Source organism: Parasteatoda tepidariorum, chromosome 8 (assembly GCF_043381705.1).
Source record: "Parasteatoda tepidariorum isolate YZ-2023 chromosome 8, CAS_Ptep_4.0, whole genome shotgun sequence".
NCBI classification, from domain to species: Eukaryota; Metazoa; Arthropoda; class Arachnida; order Araneae; family Theridiidae; genus Parasteatoda; species Parasteatoda tepidariorum.
In genome coordinates this window covers 6,438,930-6,446,067 of record NC_092211.1, presented here as the reverse complement: position 1 = coordinate 6,446,067, position 7,138 = coordinate 6,438,930, and the positions used below count along the sequence as shown (strand labels likewise).

Here is a 7,138-nt window from a genome sequence, read left to right as displayed (position 1 = left end):
AAAAAAAAAAAAAAAAAAAAAAAAAAAAAAAAAAAAAAAAAAAAAAAAAAAAAAAACTCTGTATCTTTGACACTAAACATACCAACCTTAATATATACCTATTTCTACCATACATCAAATGACCGAACTTAGTTTCTTGATTGAATCTATGAAATATGGTTGTTAGGAAGGAAATAAACTAAAAAAAAATCTTTATTATAATTAAACAAAATTGTATAGTGCCAATATTTATGTATTACAAATTCAAATTGCAAATACGGGGTATTTCCATTGTACATTTTCAGCAAACTTATTTCTTCTAATTATTATTATTTCTATAATTCTTATAATTATAAGAGTATATAAGAATTACAATTCTTATAATTATTCTTATAATTAATATTATTTCTTCTGAAAACTTGAGCTGTCTTGATTGTTTCTTCATTTTTCTGGGTAAAAACTAACAGTTAGTTAGAAATGAATTAAAGCTATTCAAATAAAATATAAGCTTGTTACCAAAACATTTATTTTTTGTCGCCTTTTCTGACACAAAAATACCAAGCTGAAAATTTTAGATCCTTTCTTGAAATTTGAATTCGCAGTTATTTTGATGGAATTAACTACTCAACAGTCTTTACAGAAATGCGCAACTCATCGAATGCAATACGTTGAACACGCATGACATCATCATTTCTGATCCGATAACCTTATAAAGCAATAAAGTGTTCTCCCAGTAAAATGACCGGTGGTGGTAGAAATATGTATACGACAAGTACTATTTGAAACAAACAAAATTTATATAAAAAATAAAAGAACTGTATATAATTGTTACAAAGAGTCATGAAGTCAAATGTGCAAAAAAGATAAGATGATAAGCTCATTTTCGATGCAAAAGTTCTTAAACGGTCATTTAACTCGTTATGGTATGTTTAGTGTTCACCTACATTTAGTGCAAAATTTCTCGTTATCCCAAAGTTTGGTTAAATCAAAGGTCATTTTATTTTAGTGACACCATAAATTGTGAAGTATGGTCGGGAAATACTTCCATGGTACAACTGACTGCACCAAAATTTGGTGAAAAGACACTAAACTTTGACGGTGACTGTAAACTAAACGATATTTGTTTTCGAAGTTATATTTGTTTTCCTTTACAATTCGGCCTTGGTGTTATCGGGACAACTAGTGCAAGTTGTTTCAAGTATCAATTTATTTGGGTGAATAATGTTTTATTTTCAATAAAGTTCATTTCTTACATGTTGCCTTTTTAAATTTGGTTGGCGGTATAAAATTGTTACAAATATATTTTTTATTTCACAAAATAACCTACTTACTGTAAATAGTTTTTTTTTTTTTTACCGTAAATGACTTTAGCATGCATTTGGGATCCTTAAAATTGTAGAAATTATTGAGTTATGCAAGTATTAACTGAATCTAACATCTTAAAATTAAACTAACTGTTTATTTCAGTATACTATAAAAAGAAAACAAAATAGAACGATGATCGTATATATAAGAAATAATAAAGAGAACGGGCTTCTTAGGTGAAAGTTAAAGTAGTAGTGCTGATCTGTTTGCCAGATTTCCTAAATATGTAAATACCAATCTTTTTTCTTTTAACGCATACATCAATAAAAATTTCCCAATAATTGTGAATTTTCTAATGCTTTCATAAAACCAAAAAAGGAAAACTGAATTTTTTTTTAAAATACCTACTTTTGGTACAATCTCCTACTGATATTTGGAGCTAGTGAATAAACCACAATATGGCAAAATCGAGCACCTTTTTATGCAGCTAGTAAATGAATATCAATTTTTTGTGTAACGTGACTCGGAATTCTTAACTTTTTTGTCGTATAACGGATTTTCACGTACAAACGAGCAATCTTAGGGCTTCAAAAGGCAGGCCTTAAATATACAAATCAATTTGAACAGGCGATGTTTTAAATCACGAATTCTGACATTAAAATGCAAACTCCATACACCTCGAAATTTACATTATTTCAATTTTTCTCATAGAAGTAGCAAATGCAATGTATCACTATTTCAGTTAGTTGGAATGAGAGGAATACCAGTACGCATAAATAACTTTAAAAGATCTATAGAAGGTTATCTTCAGATAAACGAGTTTAACAGTTACGATAACAGTTTTATAACAATTCTTTTTTTTTCTTCAAAAATTCTGCTTTAGTTAACTACTACAGACAACAATTATTAGCACAACCCTCAATGTTGGAGACGTTATAATGTACTGTTTTTGAATAAGCATCCCTTTTTCGACTGTTGTAGATTTTTAATCGTAAAGTTGGAGAGATGGTGTAAGGTAATTTGAAATTCATAATCACATTAGTTTTGATAGGTTAAGTTTAAAATTCGAGTCTTTTATTTGAACTTTTGCATATCTTCCTATAACTCTAGAGCTGACTTACTTAGCACAAAATTATAATTCACTGCAAAAAATAGGTTTCTATGATTATTTTTTATTTATTTCAATATTGATTTTAAAATTTGTAGAGCCTATATTTGTTTACATCTTTTAGGACTTAACTTTCAGTGGCGAATTCAAAAAATTTGAAGTGAATCATTTTAATAGTTTCGAAGCGATAAGTCATCAAAAAAGTCATATTGCTGGAATTCAATATTTCAACAACTATTCAACCGATTCTATTAAGTATTTGGATGCTGTAATTTAAAATGTGCAATTTTGTAGATCTCGCATACCAAAAATTATCATTATTTAATTAAATAATAATAATAAATTGTTATAAAAATATTTCTACGTGGAAAATAATATTTTAATTTATATAAAGACGCATTTACAAAGGGAGCAATAATTAAAATTAATACAATGCAAAATTTAAATGAAATTTAAAAGTGAGAATAAAAAGAACATGAAACCATAACAGGATTACATCAGGGTACACAATGCGTGCATTTATGCTGAGGCTTTCGTATTTTCAACAATTGAATGAGAATTTTTTTTTTTTTTTTAAGCAATGAATGTGAATTTTCATTGATTTTCAAGTATTAAATGTGATCTTTTTATTCATTTTTATTATGCATTTTCAATTTAATAATTCCAGGAAAGAATTATAAATTTATTTTGTTAAACAATAATTCATCGAAAAATAAGAGATCGAAACAGAAGATAATAGAAATGTAGCCAAAGCAAAAATTAAAGAAGAGTGAATTAAAAGGAACTGAAAACTAAATGAACTGTAAACTATATGTACTTAAAACAAAACGAACTTAAAACAAAACGAACTTAAAACAAAATGAATTTAAAACTAAATGAACTAAAACTAAATGAACTGAAACTAAAGAAACTAAAACTAAAGAAACTAAAACTAAAGAAACTAAAAACTACATGAACTTGATGTTTCGCTAAGATTCTTTTAGCAGACAGTTTTTTACTTTCATATTTTTGCACTAAGTTTTACACGATTATAAAACCTACCTAATAAAGCTTTTAAAGAAATATATTTTTTTATAGAGGAATTATATTTTTTATTAATATTTCGTAACACTCCTTAGAAAGTAACAGGCTACATTTAAAACAATAACGGTTGTTGAAGATGCAAAATATCGACCTTATAATATAATAAAAATATAATTTTAATACACGAGGAAAACACTTTAATAGAGCGTCAAGATAGAAAGCACAAAATTTTAATCTGCAGAAATATTTGCCTATGTGCCAGTATAACTGTTACAGAAAATATTAGGACAATATGAAAAATTAATAAATCGAAAATATTTGTACAAATGCATTATATCTAGTACACAAAATAGCTGAACAAATTCTAAATATCTTTTAAAGCATTGTTTCCCAAAGTGTGGTACGCGTACCCCCAGAGGAACGGAAACAGTTTAGGGGGGTACGAGTTCTTATGCGAAATATCTTGCAACAAACGAAAATTTCAAATAAGTTTATTTAAAAACAAAGCTAGCCATGAAAATGTACGATTACTATTTTGATCTGATATTGATTTACAATATTGGCTATTTTTTTTTCAGAGTTAGCATTCAATAATGAGTGGTGTCAACAGCCAGTTGTGATTTTTAACTTTTGTGCAATCTTTATAGTAAAAAATACATTCATTTTTTTATGGGTGGTACACTGCGTTACCGGAAATTTAGATAGGGTACACAAAAGTCATAAGTTTGGGAAACACAAAGGATGTATTAGATGTTCAATTGAAAAATTTACATTTAGCTCCAAATCGTTTTCGTTTCTTTTGTTCGTTTAAAAAAAAAAAAATTCTTATATCTAAAAATCAAGGTATTTTCCTCTAAGAATAACCGACATAAACGATCGCCAACAGTTAAATCGATGTCGCCAATATTTTTCCCGTATAATCTTTCTTCCGAAATCTCAAATTACGACCAAAATCTGCTGTTTGTAAAAAAAAAGAGAAAGGATATGGTTTCTTAATCCGATTAGCTGGTAATGGGCATTAAAAGGTTTTGAGTCAGTTGGGGGGAAAACCCAGAAATGAGATTGATTCATTCTATTTTTCTCTGAATTGAGGATGGACTAAGATTGATACAAATGATTCTTCAATTCTTGAGTGTTTGCATCATTCATCAAGAGACAAAAAGGAAATCACATATTCAACTGGTATTTTAATATAAATCGTTAGAATAAACAAGGAAGAAAGCAATATTATATAATGGAGGGCCTTATTTGTTTTTGAATAGAGTAGTCAGGAAATAAAAAAGAGGAAATTCAAGAATGAATAATATCAAATATCGTATTCGATCACGTAAATAGGAATCACGATGCATAATTTTTAAATCGTGTGAATACGAATCGCTTATAGGGTTTTAAAAACGGGTAAATACAAATCGCGGTATTAGATTTTTAAATCATGAAAATAAGAATCGCAATGTAAGATATTTAAATAGCGTGAATAAGAATCGCAATGCGCAACTTTTAAATCGGGTTAATACGAAAATCGATGTTTGATTTCAAAATCGCGTGAATAAGAATCGAGATATTAGCTGATTCTGGACTTGGAATTTACAAATTCCTGTTTGTATTGTTTTTGTTTAGTCATAATAAATAAAAGTTGCAGCGACGTCAGAATTACGAAAATACGAGCTAGTTGGGCGGGCAAAAATTCGGAAAATCTTATTTTCTGCTCGTAAAAGCGGGGAATATACATAGCTAAAATAAGTAAAAAATACGGAAAATAAGTAAAAATACAGCTACAACGTAGTTTGAAAATCGGAGATGAGTTCGAAAATCTTTGAAAATCGGAACTAAATATAATTATTTTATTTCAACGACTGGATTTTCAGAAAATGCGGAATATTTATTAAAAAGAGGGATAGAGAATCGACGTTTTTGATCAAAATTCTGAAATTCGAGATGCGTAAAAATCTCATCCGTGGATAGACTGCTTCCTAAGTATTTTCTTGCAGCATTATTTGGGTACACAGTTGTAATGGATTCTGTCTTTTCTAAGCAAACCATAATAAAATATAACATAAATTGTCCCATTGTTCTAGCTAGATGTTCTGAGTCTCTCAGTTATAATTACGTTATTAGTTTTTGACACTCTGATTTATATTTAAAACGGTTTCATTATTCTAGATTTTCTCGGCTATATTTGAAACAATTATTCTAGATGATTTGTATTTTAAACTGTTACCCAATACATAGATTGGGTGACAGTTATATTTTACTTTGTTCAAATATTGTCAAAACAAGAACGCGGCATAAGAAATCACTTTATTTCTGTTTTCGTATTTTGTAATCTGGCTACCTTATTAACGAAAATATTTTAAATCATTCTTCAAAGATTCGCGTAATTTCATTTGAATTCGCTTTATAGATTTCTTTTCGTGTTTTTGAAGTTATACTTCTAATGCGACTTCCAACAAGGTTGCGTTAAACGTTTCACGCTACATTTTTATTGGCCGGGAAATCACGTGGTAGGATCCAGTTTTTCCCTCATTCATTTCCATATTGTTTTGGTTCTCACTAGCATAAAAATAATAAAAGTATTGTTTTTCTATAAATATGTTTTTAGTTTGTTTTGATACAGGTATAATTTAATAGGGTAGTATTTATTTATTTTCAAACTTAGTGGATAACAATTGTAAAAAATGAGTGAAAACAATCCCACGGACAATGCGACGGATTTAAGGTTATGTCAAGGTACGTCTCTTGTGAATATCAATTGATTGTTAGGTTTTCTCTTCTGAAATGACATTATGACGCATTCACATACGTTATTAATACAAATACATTTTCCATGGCGAGACGATGGGGCAACCACAAACACTTCCACTGGTTCAAGAGGTCCACGAGGGAAAAATGCACACTATTACCGTGATTACAGAGCACGGAAGCGAGCGGAGCAGGAAAAAGAGTCGTTGAATAGAACTAGTGATCCTTCTACGACTGCTGATTCTTCTACAATTAACGTCGCAAGTTACGAAGTTTAACTTCTTCCACGCGGAGGGACTCCACGCACTATTTTTTGTTTTCTGTATTTTTTTACATTTTTTGTTTCTTTCTTGGTATGTTTCATTTCGTAAGTATTTTTTACTTAATGTGTTCTTTTTCGTTTCAATTTTTACTATATATTTTTTTTTATACTTTTCAATTTTTCTTAATTTTATTGAATTTTTGCTTCTCACTCTATTGCATTGATAAATTTTGCTTTGGCTTTATTGATACAATATTAGAAAGTACTCCTTTTTGCGGATATAATCGTGTGAGCTGATGAAGAGATTATATATTTTCTTTGTTTTGTTTTCTGGATTTTTTATAAGTTTTTTAATTTTTTTTTTTAAATAATTTTATTCCAATTTTTCTTCTTTTCTTTTCATTAATATTCATTTTTATCATGTTTTCTTATATATATATATATATGCAAATACTACAAAATGCAAATGCAACAATGCAAATACTACAAAAAAATTTAGAAATTTAGGTTTCGAATTTTTTGATAAACCTAACTAAAAATAAAATGCTCAGTTTTATTTTGGATGGAAATATTCATACTTTGCCTTCAGGATTTTTGCTGTTAAAAAAAAATATTAAGTTAATTTTAATTGAATTTCTTCGAAATGAGTTAAGTTTAGTTTTTGTTTTGTCGAATTAGAAAAATAAAGAAGTCAATGTCCGCGCCCTCATTGGCGAGATTGT

At 28.4% G+C, this 7,138-nt stretch overlaps 1 protein-coding gene across 1 annotated transcript in view; it reads right to left on the bottom strand.

Annotated features, from left to right (window-relative positions):
- Nucleotides 1-7,138, bottom strand: part of LOC122270190 (uncharacterized) — a 136,627-nt gene that overhangs the window by 9,915 nt on the left and 119,574 nt on the right. The gene's annotated exons all lie outside the window — the stretch shown is intronic.